This window comes from Ornithodoros turicata, chromosome 1, assembly GCF_037126465.1.
Source record: "Ornithodoros turicata isolate Travis chromosome 1, ASM3712646v1, whole genome shotgun sequence".
Taxonomy (NCBI): domain Eukaryota; kingdom Metazoa; phylum Arthropoda; class Arachnida; order Ixodida; family Argasidae; genus Ornithodoros; species Ornithodoros turicata.
The window spans coordinates 80,084,314-80,107,398 of record NC_088201.1 but is presented as its reverse complement, the minus strand read 5'-3'; the positions used below and the strand labels follow the sequence as shown (position 1 = coordinate 80,107,398).

Genomic DNA, 23,085 nt, shown 5'->3' with positions numbered 1-23,085 from the left:
TCCGCGTGTACACTTTGCGTGTGAAATCCTGAAGTAAAACATGTGCAGGAACAACGTTGTTCGTTCTACGTTTTCGGTTACGTTAAATTCCAGCGTAAGTATCAACGCTGTCATAACGTGCTCCATTCCAATGCTGGTATATGAGTGTTGAATCAGCGTTGAATTCCTGTATTACAATTCACATGTTGAAATTTAACGTAAAATCTCCGTGAAATTCATGTTCGCAATTTACGTTTCACATTGTTCAACGATATTCAACGTGGATTTTACATTCTGTCAACCATGTGTGTTGACTGGGGTAGAGCATTTTCCCTGTTTCAGTGTTGGTTTTGTAAATTCTGTTGTACCTACGAAAACGAACTGGGAAACAGCACTCAGAAAGGACAAGGTGTAGCACAACATCTCCGGGCATCTATTTACCATGACGAACTACAGTAAAATGAGACAACTCGTCATGGATTTCAATATTTATTGGTAAGCGTCTTTGGGTGACAACCTATTTTGCAACAGGTCAATTGTCATGCCGTTTATGTACACAGCCAGGCAATGGTAGCCGGTCTTCATTGCGTAGTACATGATACATAGACTTTCGGCCACCAGTTGCATTACGTCGACGTCACGATCACCGTAATAGCTGAATATGGAGCTTATCTCTTTTCCCCATTCGGAGACCAGGTCGAACGGGTGGTCGGATCGGTGTTCACACTTCCTCTGTACCCTGACATACATTGTTTTTGAAGACTCCCACACAGTCTTTTTCGCGGGAAGGTTCAGAGGCAGGGACTGGAACAGGAAAATGTCTCTGGTTATCTTAAACGCTGCGACGAGCACTGTGTCGTCCGTTGACTCCGATGAACCGCATTCTAACATGTCACTCCAACAGGTATGAGGACGGCGACATTTTCCTTGCAGTTGATGATCCTGGGTAACGTCCCGCATGCCGCACACATCATCACCTGATTGGGACCAGGATTCGCCAGCGTTGGCTGGCTGTTCGATATCGGACCAGTGATCGCCAGTCATTTCGTCATCGGTGGTGGCAGGTGGCAGGCTCCGGAACCCAAGTCCTTCTACGACTTCCAGAAGGTTGCAACAGGTACTGCACCTTTCCGTTCCGAACGTGTCTTTTTATAATGCGGTGGCCCTTTCCAGGCTGCACACGTGTTAATTTGCTTGCATAAAATTGACCTTCAATAGGTTTTTCCTGCTGGTCACGTAAGAGATAGGTATTCGGGTAACCAATCTTGACTGCTCTCACCACAAAAAGTTCACGCGCAAACGAACCAAGGTAATTTTTGACTAACTGGTGTCTAGACTTTGCTATTCTGACAAGGTCGCCAACACGAAAACGTGGCTTGTCTGGGGGTTTGCTCGGAGTAGGATAGAGCTTTTGCCTTAATAAATGTTCATTTTCTTTGTTGACATCCACAGGTCGTGCCGACAGAGTTCTATGGACACGATGATTACATGCCTTGACAAGAGGCTGTAAAACTTTTAAGTACGACTTATGTCCCTGATATTCGAAAGCACGATAAAGCGGCGTCATAAGACTTCGAATAGATCGTTCTGCAATACTTGCTTTCGTATTTGAATTAGAGTGGAAGAGAGATATCCCTTTTGATTTTAAAAATGCTGCGACCGATTTATTGGTGAACTCTGTAGCTCTGTCTGAATGAATCAGTCTCGGACAGCCAATACGTCTAAAAGCGAGTCTCAGTCCACGTATAATTTCCGCTGCTCGTTTATTCTGCACAAGCACCACAGCAACCGTACGAGAAAGTGCGTCGATACAAAACAAAAGATAGCGAAAACCCTTGTTTTATCACGACAGTTTCTGAATGTCTTTCAAATCTATTTGGAATATATCCTTCACACCCAAAACGATGGTCTTCCAGAACTGACGTGGTCGCTTAAGTTCTCTGAAGAGAGAGTACACATCACTGGTTTCCAGGAACTTGACAACCTTTGCCGGCTTTTCACCGATGGCTCGTGCGAGTCGTTGAACACGACCTAGCGCACCAGGATGGTATACGTCCACGTAAGCAGCCATTAGCACGATTTTCTTCCGCGAACACCAAGTCCGTCGAATGACAAGTAGGCATTTATAACGGCTGCAACGTCACCTTTGTACCAAGAGGGCGATCGATTGTGCAGTTCGTATTTTATAAGCTCGATGACGGAACTACTTGGAACAACGCGAGAATGACAGATAATCCTTCCCTCTTCATCTATCGCAAATACGGTCTTTAGCATCTGCAGAATGGCGAGGGCCTTCTTCCTGTGTCGTGCGGGAAAATGCGCCAGAATGTTTTCGTCCTGAGTGTAACCACAGTGTTGCTGTTGCGGTTCCAACGTGCTCAATACTGGTTCCATTGTCGAAGTCTCTTAGCCGCTCTTGTGATAACCGGAGAAATGCGTCGACGAGGTGTCTCAGGTGTGAACGTATGACTACTGGCTGATGACTCTGCAGTCTCCTTTTCAAGTCGGGATGGATGTACAATAAGTGTCGGTATATTTAGCTTGACCAATAGTGGTAGGATCCTCTCGAGATACGCGGGTCGCCACACATTTCGCGCTCTTGTGACCAAATAATAAACAAGGTCTACAACGTTGGTATTTGGTATTTGTTGACCATTGACAATGAGTTTTCACGTTCAAACGTTCACGAGTTCAAACGTTTTGCTATTCTAGCTGAGCACGGGTTTTAGTAAAGGCAGTAATTGGCTTGCTCTCATCTTGTAGCCACTGCTCATTAACAATGGCATCTTCCTCCTCGTCCGCTTGAATCTGTGTCTGCTCGCTTGTCGACGCCACAGGATTTGTCTCCTCACTTGCTGCACTAGGCTGTCTTAATGTGTTCGCGGGAGGATGCAATGGCTTGTGCAAGTACTGGATGTTCTTCTTGGCCTTGATATCATCAAGCTCCTGTTTATCAAATATCGACGGAATAGTGCTTTCCCGATAGGGGACAAGCTCGTATTTCTGCATTCTTTAAATGCCGATTGCTTTTGCGATGCTTTTGCCTGCTAAACTTGAAACGAGACCTAACAAGGGTGACCACAAAAATGGCAAAAACCCGCCGGACTGATGAAGAATCCGTTTAACTTTCTTCACATCTGCACGATCTTGCCTGGAAGCCAGTGTCCTAATGGGTGTTGCAGAAGGCTGCAATTGCTTTTTAACTTTCGGCGGTACGTCGATGTTTCCTTTGCAGAGGTTCATACAAATCTCCCTGATTGTTCGTAGCTGTTCCCTGCTGGCTTGTTGAATCAGGTTGTAACGTTGTTCCGGTGTCTTTGCTTCAGCGATCATACGAAGGAAACAAATGTGTTTGTTCAGCCTTTTCATGACCTGTATACGATCTGTCTGTGATCGTCCGGGAAAATGTTGGTCCACACTTTATAGTGATCGTTGCTCTGTTGAGACAAGTCGATAACTAAGTATGAGTATGGTTTCTGACAGGCATCTTTCTATATCCTGGGCAACAAATCATTTCGCCCGAAAATCTGCCTGGACAGCATACGCAGCTGGTCTGTAGTGCGTGGTGAACGAAATAAAACGAGAGCCGTGCTATTGAATTGTATTGTGCGATACAAAGGGTTGTTGACGAACAGGTATTGCGAGATGAACACGGCCGTGATTGACAGGTGGTGACACCCAGCAATATAACAATTGCAGATTTCTTTCAGTCTTTGCCGGTCAGCTAAACAGTCGTCAAAGATAAATAATGAATGGCTATAATTCTCCGGATCTGCAGGGATGTCTTGACTGAAATTTACATCAGGAAGGGTATCGAATACCGGCTGCTTATAAAGATAGATATACCATATTTGCTTGAACGGTTTGTCAAAGAGGACAGGTGTTTAATTAGTCGTGTCACGAAGGTGGATTTCCCGCTTTGACTAACCCCTGAAATTGACACCGAGGCAGGCGTCACGAACCTAAAAGGTGCTATCACTGTCATTTCCTGCAAGGGAATGAAGTGGTCAAGATAAGTTTCGTTAGATAAGCAAGTCCGTGCTTGCAAAGTGCAGGAAAAAAAAAAGCAGACTGCAAAGGCAGGTTCGGCTGCAGAGTTGACAATGTAAAAAGAAAAAAAAAAGACTGCTCAAGGTTGCCATGCTGGCAACTTCTTATATAAGAACTGTCTGACGCTCAGCTCCTTCACTCTCGAACCTCCTTCTGAGGAGGTATGGTGTTCAGAATGATGAAATAGTTTGCAGTGTTCTAACATGTGCTCCTTTTGTTTTCAGCCAGTCCAACCTACCCGAAGGATCATCATCATCATCATTGCATCAGTGTACAAGTAAGCATCATGTCTTCGTCGATCTTGCATAAACTTGACAAGCTAAAGCAATGTGGAGAGTTTAAAAAAATGGCGACAATTCCTAAAAACATCAAGTATGATGTGGTCGATGTTAACAAAATTGAAGCGAGGTATGGCGACGCAGTCTACGTAGAAATTATGAAGGCTCACGAGCACGTAAAGGTGTTCCTTCCTGCTCGGTTTCATAAACTAAGCACTCAAGACATCGAAGACATGAGGAACACGAGCAGACTCTGGCTGGAGAAGAAAGAGCGAGTTGGAAAAGACGGGAAACGTCTTCTTTCGCCAGATATCGTGTTCGGTCAATCCGAGTAAAAAAGGAAAAAGAAATGGTGACATGCCACCTTTGTCCTCCGGCCGATCGGCAGCACTACACAACAGCGCTGGGACTTCAAATTCATCTGGCTAACGTTCATAACCTTGCAACACCCTGTATCCCATTTTGTGAGACACTCTGTACGCTCCGCAACTATACCAACCGCTATGAGCTTCATCATCATGACAGAGACGACGACGGGCAGGATGTCAGCACATTCTTTCATGAAAACGGACGCTACCTTGCCAGTGTACTTCGACATTTCGGATTTCCTTTACGCTTTTATGTTTTGCTGAAGGCGGAACTCGGTCGACATACGCCTGAGGATGAGATCATGTTTGTCGCTCAATTTATTCCTTCGAGTGTGCATACACTGTGGTCGGAACGAGACGTGGAACGTGCTGTCATTGAAGTAGGCACTGAAGTGACCAACAATTTAGAAAAGCTTGAAATGCAAGGATCGGGATTTTTCTTATTTCAAATTCACGCCTGCATTCTTCATGTCGCTCGGCTCGCACCACAGCTCCTTAGTTGTACCGACTTTGAATTGCCAAACGAATTGAAAAAAAAAAGTGTCGGTGTCTTCTGAGTGTCGACCTTCACGAGGATAGTGAACAGAACATGTGCTTCGCATTTTGCGTACTTGCTGGTCTACATCCTGCAAAGGGTTCTTACAGACGCAGAGCTTCATCCTACAGGTCGTACCTGTCTCAATATGTATTTCCAGAGACGTTTCCTGTAGTGTTCCCGAAAGATGTAGAAATGTTTGAGAAGCAGAACGATGTGAGCATTAACATGTACGGTTATGACAAAGACGAAAAATATGTTTACCCGATTAAGGTTGTCGACGACCAGTCCGAGAAGCATGTCGACCTACTGCTAATTGACTTCCATTTTGTACTCATTACTAATTTCAATGCTTTGTTCACACCACCTGGTTATTTTCACTGCAAACGGTGTACGATGGGTTTCACCACCCCGGGTGTACTCGCCGATCATCTACTAATGTGTAAACAACAAAAAGTGTCCAAGACTGTTTTTCCAAAGAAGGGTGAGACATTGTCGTTTGCCGGAGAGCATTTCATGTCGGAAGTTCCCTTCTACTGTGTATACGACTTTGAGAGTGTACTATCACCGTGTTCGGGAGGCGGGAATGTGTACGAGGAACACATCCCTTCATCCTTCTGTCTCCTCGTCATACGCTCGTGCGATTCGTATGTCTTGAAGAAACATATTTACCGTGGTGCAGACTGCGTTTTCGTTTTCATGGAACTATTGCGTAATTTGCATGATGAGCTGTATGCGATGTTGCACGATACTGTGCCCTTGCAAATGACCCCAGGAGACGAACTCGAACATTCTGAAGCCACTCACTGTAACATCTGTAAAGAACCATTCACTAAGAAGCAGAAAGTGCGAGACCATGATCACGTAAGTGGAGAATTTCGCCAATCGTTGTGTCAGGGATGTAATCTGAAACTGCGGATACCACGTAAAGTGCCCATCATTGCGCATAATGCCAATTATGACCTCGGATTCATAGTAGCTCATCTGCACCTGCTTCGGAAGACAGACATCAGAGTGATAGCTTCCAGTTGTCAAAAGTTTAAGGCTATAGACATTGGTGTGTTCCGCTTCATAGACTCGTTAAGCTTCCTCAATGCTAGCTCGACACATTCATGAAAAATCTATGCGGCAAAGGTGAATCTAACTTCAGGTATCTGCGTCAGTTTTTCGCAGAGGAGGACTACTTCAAGTTGGTTGTACGTAAAGGGGTATTCTGTTATAACTACGTTACCTCTTTTGAACGTTACGACGAGCCCTGTTTGCCATCACGTGACCAGTTCTTTAACCAACTGAACGGATCACAAGTGAGCGAGGAAGATTACCGCCATGCGCAAAACGTGTGTGAAAAATTTCAACTGAAGAGCATGGGCGAATACTCGGATTTGTACCTTCTGACGGACGCACTGCTTCTGGCATACGTGTTTCAAAACTTCCGAATATGGGCGTTGGAGACACTCAAAATTGGACCACTTCATTTCGTGTCACTCCCAGGACCTAGCATGTATCGGGCACTGAAAATGAGTCGGATTAATGTGGATTTAATTCACGATCCCGATGTCTATCTGTTAATTGAACGGGGCCTGCGTGGTGGTATGACCCAGTATTCAACGCGAATGGCCACTGCAAATCCGATTACGTTGATTTTGTACCTTTGTTCACCGAAGCGTTATCACTGTTAAAGTCCCGCTTCTCCAGTGCCAAGGTTTGCATATTTGGTGATTTCAATTACCCCGGTATTGACTGGACAGTACCATGTGGTACGTCCCCTGAGGAGTCACGCTTTGTTGATGTATGCATGAGTTTTGGCCTATCGCAGTTGGTTTGTGAACCTACTCGAATCTCCTCCTCATCTCAATCCATTCTTGACTTAATACTAGTCACTGACCCTTCCATCCTCGGTTCTGTTTCATTGCCCTTGAGTCTGAGTGACCATAAAGCAATTCATGTGCCACTACGCTTACCCCGCCCTGCCAGGCAGCGAGTACGTAAAACTATAAAGTTATACGAGCGGCCTGATTTTTCATCCATCAATAATGAACTTTTTCCATACTATGCAACTTTTCGTAGTCTGTTCGACACGCGTTCAGTAGAGGACAATTGGCGGCTTTTCCGCAGTACACTCAACCATCTGGTTGAGACTTACGTTCCATCAGCGGTTATCCGGGCACCCGCAAGAGCACCATGGTACTCTAATTGCCTAAACAAACTGAACAATAAGAAAAAGCGCGTGTATCGAGTGGCAAGGCGTACTGGCACCGAATCCGCTCATTTAAGGTATCAAGAGTGCTCCAGACAGTATTTAAGCGCCCTACGCAAGGCCAAACGCGCCTTTTACACCACCTACATCCCCAACTTGCTTTCTTCTAACCCTCGAAAATTTTGGAAGGCTATTAACCCATCACAACCCGAGCAGCTACACGTTCTGGATTCAAACAGTTCCAAAGTTACTGGCATAGAGTGTGCTGCCAAGTTCAGTGAAGCTTTTGCTAGCGTCTTCACTGATGATACTGATTCTGTCATACCTGACTTTATGGCCCCCATAGGCATCCTAACACCCATGAGTAAGCTCACAATATCTCGAGCAGGAATCATAAATATCATTGATAACCTAAAACTCTCGTCTTCATGTGGGATGGATTGCATTAACTCCAATATCCTTAAAAATACAAAAGAGGCGTCATCCTTGTACCTGCGTGACATCTTCACTCAGTCACTCGATCACGGGTATGTGCCTCACGACTGGCGTCTGGGGAAGGTCATTCCTGTTCATAAACATGGCGATAAGACGTCTCCTTTGAATTATCGCCCCAAATCGTCAACTAGCTTATGCTGTAAAATCCTAGAGCACATAATCTATTCAGCTGTCTCTTCTCATCTCGAATCTAATGATTTTTTTCATGAACACCAACATGGATTTCGCAATGGTTACTCCTGTGAAACACAGCTATCTTCTTTTGTCTTTGATGTTTATTCTCACATGGATCGTGGTATTCAAACGGATGCAGTCTTTCTTGATTTTAAGAAAGCATTTGATTCCGTTTCTCATATTATGCTAATACGCAAACTCTCATCGCTTGATATCCACCCTACTGTACTACGCTGGTTTCAGAGTTATCTCAGTGATCGTTCACAGGCAACCCTTGTAAATGATTGTCTTTCTCCTTTCCTTCCTGTTTCCTCTGATGTTCCACAGGGTTCCGTCCTTGGCCCACTATTATTCCTCGTCTATACTAACGACCTGCCAGGTAGACTCTCATCCTGTGTCAGGCTTTTTGCCGACGACTGTGTTGTCTATCGTTTCGTAACATCCTCTTCTGACCAATTATGCCTTCAGCAAGACCTAAACTCAATTTTCTCATGGTGCTCCACATGGCTTCTTTCTCTCAATTCTTCTAAATGTTCCTCGCTCCAGGTCACCGCTCCTTTACCAGTACCACGTTGGCCATTCTCCTATACCACAATCGTCTTCGTATAAATACTTAAAGGGACCGAAAAGTGAATATAAACCTATCGAAACTTTATGTTCAGCGAAAAGCTTGAACCTTCAAAAGTTCAAATATCAAAGAACTCCGCTGAAATCGCTATAGTTTTTCTGTAATCGAATTTTCCATAATTGCATGTCCAGGGACCTAGTAGGAAACCGGGCAGTCTGTCAACAATTGCATGACCCCGCGCCATCTGTCGAGGACGCATGTAATACGCGCACTTCCGGGCACTAAATCGGCGAAAACGAAAATGGCAGTGGGCATTTGTGACCGATTTCTACGTTGAGAACGTCGAGCCTCTTGAACATGAGTGCGCTGGAATTCCGCGTTCGAGAACTGTCGCTCACACAGAACTGTGGTTCGTGCGTTAACGAGCTGGAAAGTGTGTTCTTCGCAGCAGAAGATTCCTCGTCCAGAGATTAATCGGAGTCACATTCGTCCTCAGCAGTAGCTCACCGTGCCGCGAACATGGACTGCTTTGTGAAATTTCCATGTATCAGGGAGAAGCACTTGTGTAAGCCGCAACAAGCGCTGTTTTTTCGTCGTGCAGGTGTTCATGTGTGAAATGGAAACCGACGGATACTACGGTTTTTGCTGACGAGAGGTAGAGAATGCGTGTGAAAAGCAGACAGACGATTGCATCAGAACTGCCGTATATTTCGAAATACTGTGGATTGACACCGAAGTACTGCAAGTGTCATTTACATACATCCGAGAAACCGAAGAGCATGGCAACATACACGGCAGCGCCGTGTGGTCTTTACGCGCTACTTGAACGGCAAACTGGACGGAAAACCCATATTTCTGCAGGAAATTCCGTTATACCACCTGTCGGCCATTCACAAGATGGATATGTGGTGCTCCGAGAAAATACAATAGAAAGTACTTCGATCTCGATCTGCGCCATGCATGCTATTAGGGATGCTTTCCCATCAGTGCGCTGACTTTTCTCATTGCTTTTTCTTTGCTGTCACAGCGTATTATAATTACTAGTCTGTTCCTGGAGGGTTAAGTAACCTGTGGGCATAGATGTACTTGTAGGTTATACTCAAGTCTCAATTCTATATGTGAGAAGTAAGTAAGATAATTTTCATCAGTGTCATTCAGCTGAACTGTGTTCATAACCTTTTAGTATACTTCTTAGTGACTACGTTTCCAAATGTCAATTAATATTTAAACCAAGATTGGGATTTAATACTCAATTAGCTCTGTTTTGGTATACGGAGTAACTGATTCATTATCACGTCACTAACTAACGTTTGTAAAGGAGGACTTGAGGGCTGACTTCAAGTATTATTAACCCTTGATCTCGGTTCAAAGTTAATCATACACCATTGGTGTGCATAGTACTCCAAAATGGCTAAATAATTTACAGCATAAGTTCTCCGTTACTGTAATTGAGATGTACTTTTGTAAGGTACTTTTGACAGCCATGCAAATTGAAACTGGCTTCAGTGTACACTACAAATGCATCGTAACATTTAATTGAAATATAATATAAGAGTAGAAGCAACATTTTGTCACAACTCAAACTATATCTCTCCTTTTTATTGTCCAGGGATTTAGGAAACAGAGTAGGACTTCCTGTCCTCTGATGTTTTGACGTACTAGATAGAGTTGTAAAACCTGCAACAAAATAAACAAGAGAAGTATAAACAGTTTCATCTTTCCCTTTTGAATTCAACAAGCTAGTTATATTTTACCATTTGTGCAGTTTTGTATTCTCTGTTGGTGAAAAGATTACAGGGACAGAAATACTGCAGATCCAACAGCGACTACACAGCAGATCCTACAAATTTAGGACCAATATGATGTGTTAGCCTTGCATGGCTCACTACAGCAGTGACACAGACTAAACAATTCCAGTAGTGGAGCTTAAAAGACAATGAACTTTCACTGTTTCAATGGTCATTCAAGTGTAGAGGATGCATCTCTAGAAAATTCATTCGCGTTCCTTAGTCATATAACTACACCTCTTCACACAGGAAGTATTCTTCTACCATCTACACAAACAAGCTAGCATTTCTCATCGGTTTCTTCTCCTACTGTTGACGTCGTACTAATGTTCTGCACCTGTCCAAAGACTCCATAAATGTCACAAAGTCTGCAACACCTAACAAATCTACTGCTTCCATATCTGGACTTTGCATACCTGCTTTGAGCTATTTCTGTCATGTCAACTTGAGTGCCTGGATCACGCAATACGTAGTAGTCTGGCGCCACTTCAACACTGGAAGGCCCCTGAAATTAAATTGTTGATGTTGACAATATTGAGTACGGGACAAGTAGGATAACATAAGTTAAATGGAATACGTCATCGTTATATTATAATTTATACATGTGTGACGTCTGTACATACCTAAGAGTTGTGTTGAACTCGTCACTTCGGTGAAGCAAAATCACTGGTTACTGAACGGCAGTTTGCTTCGGACGCCTTCGCAATTCGCCGTCTACGGCATCTTCTTCGTAGTCATCGGCAGCAAAATAAGCTCAGCACACACGACACGACTGCTGTGTCTAATAGCAGAGTGTTTCGAACCACATTCGTTCTCGCGCTCACTCCTCTTGTGGCAGAAAACGAAGATGAATGAACATGATTTTAGCATCCCCGAACACCAAAACTACGCCAGGCAGATGTAGGTATCCTGAATACGTGACACAGCAGCCACGAACATGTCTTCCACTTCCACTTACTATTTCGCGAGACCAACATGACCACATACGACGTAAACAATAAACGCGATAACACAGATGGCCTTGCAGATGGCGCGGTGGATCGTAGCCCGTAGCGGCGAAGTAGCTGAATGCTTTGTTAACGTAGAAACTATGGAAGTGAGCGTCATTTTTAAAATGTCGTTTAGCTGTAAGATCCTGTGCGTCAACTTTGTTCTCTATAAAATTAGCTCTCCCATGGTAAGGATTAAACAATCCCTGGGAGCCCTGGACCGGAAACCGCCGAAACCCAAGTTTCTCTTTTTCGCCGTTTGTTGGCAGCACCGTTCATATCCCGGCAATGTTCAAAATATTTATCCGTAAAAAATATGCCGAATTGAGAAGTAATGCTTTCTGTGTCTTATCAAACAATGATGTTGTGCACGACAGTGGGCAAAAATATGGGGGTTAGTTTTCACTTTTCGGTCCCTTTAAAACTCCATCTCTCCTCAAATCTCTCCTGGTCGGGTCACATCCGTAGTGTTGTGCGTGATGCCAATCAGAAACTCGGCTACATACGCCGTAACCTTCGTTGCGCACCCTCGAATGTCAGGCGCTTGGCCTACCTAACACTAGTTAGGCCCAGGCTTGAATATGCGTCAGGCGTCTGGGATCCGCACCATGCTAACCTCATCAGCCTTCTTGAGTCAGTTCAAAACCGCGCCACTCGTTTCATCCTTTCAGACTATTCCTATCCTTCTAGCATCTCATCACTTAAGTCTTCTCTGGACCTTCCGCCTCTCGTAACTCGCAGAAGTTTCTTCCGTCTTTCCCTTTTTCACAAATTTTATTCCAGCCCATCTATACGGCCATCTTTCATCACAGCCGCACCTTACATCTCAGGCCGATTAGACCACCTGTGTAAGGTAGAACCAATCACTTGTCACACTTCCCACTTTATGTATTCTTTTTTCCCCACATACGATTGCCGATTGGAATGACCTTCCTCAGTCCTTAGTCACCTCGCTAAACCATCAAACTTTCCGTAGAAACTTGGCATCATATCTACGCATTTAGTGGGGAAGCATTATCTCATGTCTTGTATATGTGTGAATTTTGTTATTACCTTAACTTTTTTGTGCAGTGTTGTGCTGTTTCATGTACTAATGTTGCATATATTGTACGTATCCCCCTCTTGTATCGCCCTAAGGGCTCTTTGAGGTATTTACATAAATAAGTAAATAAATAAATGCCCGAGGGACAGAGCAGTACGATCCCGAAAAACCTAAGACCATAATTCATTACATGGAAATAAATGGACTCTATGGCACAGTGATGTGTGAACCACTCCCATTCGGAGGCTTTGAATGGCTGTCACCCGAAGAGGTTGCAGGTTTAGATGTAACCCTTGTTGCAGATTATGCAGACGTCGGTTATTTTTTAGAGGTAGACTTGGCCTACGTACATGAGCTCCACGCACGACATAGAGATTTACCGCACGCGCCCGAAAAAATGAGCGTTCCGTATGAGTTGCTCTCAGATTATCAGAAAGACCTGATGAAAAAATTTAACCTCCCACAGCATGATATAGAACCGAAATTACTCCTTACATTGCTTGACAAGAAGAAGTATTTTCTTCATTATCGCAGTCTAAAGTTGTACCTACAGTTGGGTCTCCGGCTCGAGAAAATTCACCGGGTGCTCAGGTTCAAAGAAAAACCATTCCTGCGATCCTATGTTGACTTCCATCACGAACTACGCAAGCAGGCAACCAATACCTTCGAACGTAACCTGTACAAGTGTTTAATTAACTCCGTATATGGGAAAACATGTATGAATGTACGAAAGTTCGTTGACTGCCGCTTGGCAACTTCCGAGGAGCAAGTGTTGAGATTCTTGCGTAAACCGAACCTCAAACAATTCAGGGCTCTAAGCTCTAACGTAGACTTGTCTCAGTTCGCTCAATCGATAGTCCGTGTGCGACAGCCCCTGTACCTGGGGTTTACTATTCTCGAGCTGTCTAAAGTCATGATGTATGACTTTTATTATAACAACTTGCGTCGCGTAGCCCCGGACACAAGGCTCTTGTATATGGACACGGATTCTTATATCGTGATGCTGAGCGATGAGAAGGCCCTTGCGGAGCTCGCCGATACCCACCTCGATACATCTGGTCATTCTTGTGATGGCTCGCAGTATTCTACGAAAAACAAGATGGTGCTAGGAAAATTTAAGAACGAAATGCCCCACGACCACATCCTAGGGTTCTGTTGCCTGAAACCAAAGCTCTATGCACTAGACCTCCATAGTAAAAAACGATACAATCGTGCTAAGGGGGTGAAACAATGTGAAGCCCAGAAGTTGCATTAGTCAATGTACATACTCTCTCTTAAGCTTGGTGAAGTGTACAAAGTTTGTCAGAACCTCATTGTGCGCAAGGAAAATATAAATAAAAGTGTATGTGTTACGAAAGTAGCTTTAAATCCTCTAGACATAAAGCGTTTCATTTGTGAGGATGGTATCCACACGTTACCCTTTGGGTACGCATCCAATGGAAAGAAGTAGACAGTTTATGCATTTGTTGCTTTAGATGGCTGTTGTTGTTTTAATGCTGTTGTTTTTTTTATATAAGATTGTGCCTGTAACGACATGGAAATAAATACCATTTTATTGTGTCAAAGTACACTGCAACATGACATGTTGTCTGTCTTTCTTGGTAATTGCTTGCGTACAAGGACGGGTATCAGCTTGTCGTTCAGTTTGAAGTTTGTTGACGAAAATCTCTGAGTGCACTCTTGGAGCGAGAATCTACAAGCCAGCATGCTGCCTACATACAGGCAGTAGAAGCCACATGTAGCTAATCCGTAGCCCTGAAGTCTTTTCTTGTTATAGTAAAATGACCTGGTAGGATGAATGAATTGGTAGAAGGGCTGAATGCCATAACTATCAAAATACGTAACCACATTGTCACCGGAAACATAAGTCATGGTCCAGTGTTCACCGTTACTGCTCCTCGGAGCTGTGTTAATCACATAAATGCCGGGTCTGGGTTCCTGTCTTGCGATTTCATTGCATGCGAAGGTTCCCCGAAACAGTTCTCTGGTGCAGTAGTGTCTACTGAATGCCGCATAGAACTACCACTCCTTCATGTTTATTCTTCAGACAAATTTCACTCGTCTGTCTTTGTTGATTTCTAGCACACAAGATTTTTCGGATACAAACAACACCGTAACTGCTTCTGAGAGATTAGCAGCAAACGTTCGGGTCAGACGAATATTGGCTTGAACAACAGGACAAAGGGCATTCACTTCTGCATCTGGAGTCAGGTGGTAATAAAGCATAAATGTCTCTTTTGCATACGCAGCTGGAGCTATTGGTATATCCTTGCGTTTTAGTTTGTGAAGCAGGTGTATATAGGCTTTGGAATAGGTGTCTCGTTGGAAGTCGAACTCATCCGTGTACTGTTGTCCACCAACGTCCAGTACTGCTCGTTTTAGTTTGAAGTTCTCAAGCTTGAATGGGTTTCGTGGTCTGCTACCTTGGTAGGCATCACTCCTGACCATCAATACTGTTAACTTGGAGGGAACTCGCTCGCTGTACAAGTCGTCAAACATCACCTGAGGTTGGTTAGAGGCGATGGTTCTGTACTTAATTTCCAGTCCTCGGAGAAGGTATACTGCAGGCGTTGTTTGAAGTCTTCGCTCCATACCAACAAGTATACTCGGCGATAACTGAACACGTCGGAGGTAGAGCGCACGATACGTGAAAATTCCACAGTGTGCTTTTCTGTTGAACCATCAGCTTGCAATAAACGAAAATCTTCCGACGCTTGACGTAGCACACCTCTTATGTGAGTTCTTGTTAAGAATGAGCTTCTGTTGTTGACATATGTCGCTGAAGATTGGGCTGTACATGTGACACAGTGCCGATCCTTTGGTTCGCTTGTAACGAGCGAAAACTCCTTTTGAATCAGATGTGGGAGCATATACCTCACTCGTACCTAAAGGGTCTGGCTCGTATAACATTGCTGAAAGGGTGTGTGTCCGAGTTACATTGTTGGCATTCGTAATGATGTCCAGGTAGGAACGGTAACCGTAATGTTCGAAACTCTGTAGCAAGAACCGAAACTCCGTAGAAGCACCCGTACATGCGCCTGCATAACAAGTAGAGTCGTAACTGGATGGTCTGGTTGTATAACAACAGGGCGTTTTATCGAGTCAGGAAAAGAGCCATACTATAAGCGACGCGGTATGCGAAGAATTCCTTCACAGGAATGTTGAACAGCGAAGAATCGTTGAACAGGGACGTGTTCTGAATGACTGCCTCTGCGTAATTACTATCCTATAACGTTCCGCTTCACCCATGCGGCAACCCTCAGCCTCCTCGAAAACGAGCTTAAATTGCTGACCTGGAGTACGGGAGCTTCGCGACAACTTGTCCCTGGGTGAAGGAGCCGTTGTCAAGGGAGACATCAGTTTCGAGATACTCCGTGCCATCGTTGCTCCGGCCGCAGTACGCAATTCCTTCAGGCGCTCCCTGTTTTCCATCACGAGAGTCAGGTATACCATGTTGCCCAACAGTCCGGTCAATACTTCTTGAGGAATGGATATATTCTCGGGTTTCGGCACCAATATTTTAACAATAAGACAGGCCATCCGATCAGGGCAACCATCTAATGGTTTAACGATGCAAGGTGGCGCGTATGAAAAAAAAAAAAAAACGACGTCACGAGACCTGGGCTATGAAGTCTGCGGATATAGGATGACATTTTTCTTCACTATGAAGTGCACTTCAGCGTTGGGATTACACCGCACTTGAGCAGCCTACCTGCGCACAAAAATGCAGTCTGTGCTAAGTGTTGTGAACAGAGCACCCCGGGGTGCCAAAGGAACAGAGAACCACTCTGCAGTTTCACGTCATAAAATTTCGGCCATGTTTAGCACCTTTAAAATTGTTCCCATTGTAAGTGGATGTTACACAAAAATGTACGCAGGATATTACAGAAGAACTGGCCAGTATTGCAAATGTGCATCAGACTGTGCCCCTGAGCTCACTGCGACACCACGTGTAAATGCACAACCGCCAAATGCAAGCCCAAAATCATGCCCTCATACCCACCAGCGACACCACATAGCTCAAAAATCCGTCCAAATATGAGAGGAAGAAGAAGAAGAAGAACAGACAGGTAGTGGTAGTGCTAACAGCTCGCTGTTGTCGGCCTGACAGAGGGGAGCAAAGTCACGACTAACGCTCTAGGGGAATAGGCGTCCTGGCCGATTTCTAAGGGAACTGTGCCGACATCTGTCTGACAGCGTCTGAGGAAAAGCCACAGACAGTGCAGCCGGCATCGGGATTCGAACCCGTGTACCTCCCGGTTGCAGTTCGTTGACGTTTTATTTTCTTTTCTTCTTTTGTTTCGCTCTAGGCATCATATCCAAAGCAAACCACTTGAAGTATGCCTAAATGAGAAGAGTGAGTTTTAGTATATCGTACGCTATCGCTTTTGCGTACGTTATACTAAAACTCACTAATAACCTTAGGCGCACGTCTATGCACGCAAAGCGCTTCTTGAAATAACAATGCTTCTTCAGGCGCTCACCTGGCAGTATGCTGAGGAAAACGGTAGACAGTTGTACCGTTTGTGCGGTGTTGTCAGCGACAGCCTAGGCTGCCGTTCAAGAAGCAACACCTTTATGTCTACATGGGCATAGCTCACGCCTTTAGCGGAGCCTGTAATAGGGAATATTCTGACCATGTTCCGCTTCTCTACTGCACGTTCAGCGACATTCAGGTCCCAAAATGTGTAGCTCAAGTGTTCAAGTGTTCGCAATACGTACACGCAAAAAATACGAAGCAGTCAGTGCGGAACAACAAACGAAGAAAGGTGAGGAATTGCACATGCACAGCCCCCGTGCAGAGAGCTGAAGCATGTAGAAACTCGCTCACTCAGCTCGACTTTGACGTACGCGTAAGAGCGGGCAAACAGGTACCTTTTCCTATATTGAATAACCGAGTAAGTCATCTGTACACACCTAACTATCTCATCGCTGCAAACAAATGTTGTTTACGTTCGTATTTGTCCCCGCAACACCCAGGTTCGCTGACGCATCAAAATATCAGGGTTGTCGGGTCAGATTTTTTCCCGCCTTCGCTACCTTTTTAGATTTACCTTGACATATTCTTCTTCTTTGCATGAAGACGGCATCATAAGCGGTGCCCAGTTGATATGGAGCAAGGTACCCTGATGTAACGTAGTACTGTATTTCCCCACCGCAGTGGTTAAAGTGGCGTGACGCATTACACGTCATTCAATGCTCTAAACCAATGGGAACTCACAAAAGCTGTGGGACGGCATTCGTTATGGGCAAACCAGGCTATGGAGAAGCAGGCGTTGCGCAGCACGGCGCAAATATTTGCAACATTAATGTTATGCGCGGGTGAGGAATGAGGGGAGGATATTGCCTGCCCGTAACATATGGCGACAGTAGAACATCCGACTTCTCTCAGAATTACGTCACTCGGTCTCCTTAGCATCCTTTCCTCCGTGCTATTTGAAGACATATGTGTTCGATATACCGGCGGCTTCCGACCTGAAGCTTCATTTTCGGTCTAATGGCGAATTCGGGTGGTCATCTCATGGCAACATGGCCTAGCGCTCGGAAATTGCTCGGAAATTGCCTGCGCCGGGCCACGTGACCCTTGGCCCCCGAACACGAGTGCCAGGAATCCAGCGGTTTTAGTCGATTGGATCACGATAGGGGCATCGCGGTCGCCCGTCTTTGGGTTTTGTCGTCTGCTAGCCCACGTGATCTTCGACGCGCGGGCCAATGCGGGATATCGCCACCATTGCAGTGCGGATGTGACGACACCTGACATAGTGGGGCAACGCGTTGCTTGATCGTACAGAGGCCAGGCGAAAAATGTGCTAGCTGGCAGATTCGGGGCGCTTAGAAAGCGCCACGAGAACATACGAGATTGCTTCGCTTTGACCAAGCTAACATGACTGCTCAAGATCTGGCAAAAAGAAAAAAAAAATGAAAGAAAAAAAGCTGCCACGAAATGACCACCCGAATTTAGCTATCAAGAACGTATCCGAGAAGCAAAGCCCAGGCGTTTTGCATACTGCTGGACAACAGAGGGTGCTGCAGTACATGAGATAGAGTACAGGCGCCGCCACCCTTAACCGTAGCGCGGGAGCGCGTGGCCTGCTTGCATGCCAGCGCCGCCTTGTGTCGATGATGGGGTCGTGCTGGGGTGGAGACTCTGGGGCCCTGGTGCACAAGCGCCCCCTCTCGACGGGGGCATGGCAAGCACACACGGATCACCTACTCAGTTAGCTATCTGCAGACACTTCAGCGATAAGAAAACCAGTATACGAGGAAAAATATCAGTGTTTCTTTGGCGTATTTGCATCCACACAAACACGTTACCAAACAAACAAACAAAATTATCTGATATTATATCTGACATATTATTAACTGATTATCTGATTATATATGATTATATGTATTATTAGCTGATTATCTGATAACACATATCATAGTGAATAGAACGCTCAGAGCAAACATGGGTGAGCCTACAGTGTTTGCATATGGCTCAAACTTATTTTAGAATATTGTGCCCCTCAAGCTCGCCCTTCCGCAAACCGGCATTATGATAAAGCGTGCTAGATAACGCACACGCGCGGTTATTGTACCTGTTTTGCGAGGGCCTAAGGTGATACTATACAGCAGGTGATCCATTCCTACCATGCTGACTACCCTGAGCTCAACCGATCGAGACGAGGCGCTCGTGTACCATGCTCTTAGAGCCTCCACCCCAGCATCGGCGCAAGGCGGCGCTGGCATACAAGCGGGCCACGCGCTCCCGCGCTACGGTTAAGGGTGGCGACGCCTGTACATCAGATCATTTTATTATTATTTTATTATTATATTTTTAATATCATCAAAAAAGTCATGAAATGTCCTACTGACCATCGGTAGCCATAAAACACTTTATGGCACTGTTTGAAACAATGGCACTCCCAAAATATCGACCTATGGCACATAATAGGAAAATAGTCATGAAATGTCATAATGAGAAACAACAGTCATGAAACACCGCATGACACTGCAAAAACCAGGGGTTGTTAGATCAGCAGTCATCAACTCATGATACATTGATGTAATCACGGAAGTCTCAGCAATGACAATTTCCTTGACGAAATACATACGGAATGCATTTACACGCGTTGCTTCGATTACATTGCGTAGCACTTGGATTAAATTGGGTAGCGCTTGGATTTATTTGACTGACCACTGGACCAAATTGGGGAGCGCTTGGATTAAATTGAGTGACCAATGAATTAAAATGAGCGGGAAAACCTGTTGTATATGATGAAAGGTGAAAGTTCACTGAAAAGGTTAGCCAGTTGTAGGACTCCAACCCACATCTTCTGGATTGCCGGTCCAGGGCTCTACGAATTGAGCTAAGCTAACACGCCTTCTCAGCGACTTCCATCGGTGCGTTATCTGAAGGGCTTGAGGCTTTGTATGTATTTGTCCCTTCTATGTTGTTCCAGCCTCAGAGCATCAGTTCTTTCTCTGTTGTATATAATGGTAGCGAATTGCCTTAGTGGCTATTTGGAAAAGCGGGTAGAAAATCCAAGCTGTACTACTTTGCAGCAAATCCGGGACCAGGTGGGCAGCGGGTAGTTTTACATACTTTACACGGTATTTGCTTTCATATATTCCTGAAGGGAACCTACAATATTGTGTGCCTCTGTGCCTCTGAGTGAACACTACATTAGGGTAACATCTATTTGGGCCAACTGTCAAAACGCAGAGGGAGACTCTGCATCACAGAGGAGATCATCAGGTTTATAATGTAGGGCAATAACCGGTTGCATGAGAATTTATATCTGAAATATTTGTGTTGCATATTTTTCATCTTATTAGCTGCCTTTCATTATTTCGCTTTGTGATGCTGATTAATCCCACTTCACATTTCAGGTTCCTGCCAACGGACAGCAATTGACTGTCAAGAATGGGTCGATTGTGCCTGCGAAACGTCGTTTGGCTCATGCTAGTTTATTTTAGCGTGTTTTCCCTGGGGACTCCGAAAGCATCGTGTAGAGGTAAATGTGAGCGGCTCCAACAAAAGGAGAACGAGCGGCACACGTTGGTCACGTGCACGGCTACTCTGTATGAGACGTGGCCGTTCATAGGTCGCAAGTGGACCGGTCCAAATCTTTACGGGTACACCAGCAATATGGTGGCATGGTGGATATTCTGTGTTACATTGTTTTCAGCGAGGAACACTGGACATTGTGTGCCACGTGGGGAGCTTGCAGCGGACGTTAAAGGACCTGCGCGTAAAATTCATCTGCAGGCCGACCACGGTGATGTCCGTATTGATCGTGGCAACAGCTATCTCGCTATGTAAACCTTGAATTGCAATACGTGTGTACTCATCTACATACGTGTGTACATCTTTATTTACCAAGCTTGTCACTAACAGATGACCCTTTAGGAGGATCAGGGCTCTCCAGCACAGTGCAATGAAGTGACACGCTTTAGGGTGTTCACATAATGTGTGTGTTATCAATCTTCCTGACCGTGTTATCAATCAAACCGTGTTATCAATCTTCCTGAGGGTTAGCAGCATGTGTGGAAAACCACATTGCTCTATGGTTTCTCACTCATTGCTCTCACTGCAGCTTCCACTTGTGTTTGTCATATTCACCCGCTGACACGTATATTAGACAGCAAACGTTTCAGTGTAAATTTGATTTATTGCAATTTCAGGGAAAAGATTGAATCGGACAGTGTGTAACACCACTGTATGCAAAGAAAGAGGTAAGTTTAGACTGACTTACTACTCCAGTACATCTCCGCTGTGAGACTACGTTAAAGGGGATGCGGCACTTCGTCTCAGGTTATTCCGGACAAATGTAAAATGCAATTATTTCCATCTATGTGAACTCCCATTCCAAGTTTTAGAGAAAAGGGGGTAAAAAGAAAACCGGCACCGCGCTGATGCCGAAAGTGATTCGACTGTGACGTCACCGCAGACGTCTCTGCCAGTGAGGAAGCGCGCGAGAGGTTACGTGCTTACGACTGCCAATGTGAATGGCCGGAGCTCTGATGTCAGAACTTGACGAGTACATGTGTTCAAAAGTTTATACCTCGCCGAGTACGACACGTAGGAAAATAATTATTTAATTATTATTACTTAATTATTAATTATTATTATTAAATATTACTTAATTAAGTTGAGAACTCCGACTTAACATAACCAAATAACAAAGTTTACTCAGACGTTTCGTCCGTATTCGTCCGAGTATTGTTCGGAAGTTCCCGAACAATACTCCCATCTCCTTAAATAGCGACCAGTTTTGTAATCTATCATTCAGTTTGGCACTGCTGATGTCCGTCGCTGGACGGACGAAACGTCTGAGTAAACTTTGTTATTTTGTCATGTTAAGTCGAAGTTCTCAAATTTTTTGTCTAGTTATGTCGCCTCCCGGCTTTTGGAGTATTTTTGCAAGAAGAAAGTCGTTTCATTGCCTGACTGCGCAGTGACCTCTCTGGTAGCAGGAGTTCTCAACTTTTTGTCTAGACTTTCTTCTCGTTTTTGTTTGACAGATGAGATGTTCCTCAACACACAGTCGACGTTTCACGTTCGACGAGTGAACCGTTTTCTCGCGAGATAGTTTAAACCGAAGTTGTACGGCAGCCGATTCCCCTGGCGATGCGCCTCGGCGAGCGGGAGTAGGAGTGGAGTGCGGAGAAAATTTGACCCTGCCACCGCTGTGCGCCGTTACGTCACCAAGAACCCCCTCCGAATGGGAAGTCAAAGGCTGGCCGACGCTCCATTGTTCGAACCCCTTGGAAACATAACGGGCGTGTTACGTACCGGCTTCACAGCGGCGAGAGAGCGCTTCCTTCTACTAGACGGTGTCGGCTCTCCTTTTCCGGAGGGTGGAGCTCTCGATGAACTTTCACGCTTCAGCTTGTAGGTCGGAGCGCATAAGTGCTGCTCCGCGACGTCTGGAGGAAGGGGAGGCCGGAAAACCAATGAGCAGCCTTGGAAACTTACGTATCGCGCTCGAGGCTCTGAAAGACCGTTTAGTAGAGGCACCAGAGTACGAAGGACAGAGTACACAGAGCGCGTTGGGTAGAACCGCTACTTAACGCGCCCAACGTATGGAGGCACCGGGAACACGGGAACACGCATCTTGTTGTCGAAGAACGAGAAGAGTAACACGAAACAGAGTTCCCGAGGCGATTTTAACCGCGCGTGGTCAGAGACCCGCGCACATTAATAGGGAAACACGTCTGATGCACGAGTTTATCAACAAAAAGAACAGTTTTCAGTAAGCATTTTATGGGGTGTTCGGGCAAGTTCATAGTCAGGCTTTAAGTGCTTCGGAGTGGCCGGCTCCACACCTCTGAAACCACAAACTCCATTTTATTTGTCGTCCATCCAGTGTAATCGAATTGCAAGTAACATAATTAGTAGAATATAAATAAGTAACGTAAGTAACTGTAAGAGAAGGAATATGCATAAAGCCATACTAACGTCCGCTTATATTTTCAGCTCAATTTCTTCTGGGTATCCTGGATAACAACACCGATCCATGCGATGACTTCGAGAAATACGTTTGTAAGAAATGGAAAGACACGCATGATATTCCCGGCGACAAGAGTTATTACTCACCGTTTACCCAGCTTAGTGAGGATCTGAAGACAGAACTC

At 45.0% G+C, this 23,085-nt stretch overlaps 1 long non-coding RNA gene across 1 annotated transcript; it reads left to right on the top strand.

The window, feature by feature from the left end:
* Positions 1 to 373: 373 nt before the first annotated feature.
* Positions 374 to 20,721, top strand: LOC135378430 (uncharacterized). The gene is made up of 4 exons (XR_010418387.1): positions 374 to 474; positions 884 to 1,096; positions 4,254 to 4,306; positions 20,338 to 20,721. It is a non-coding gene; the product is annotated as an uncharacterized LOC135378430 (long non-coding RNA).
* Positions 20,722 to 23,085: the final 2,364 nt, after the last annotated feature.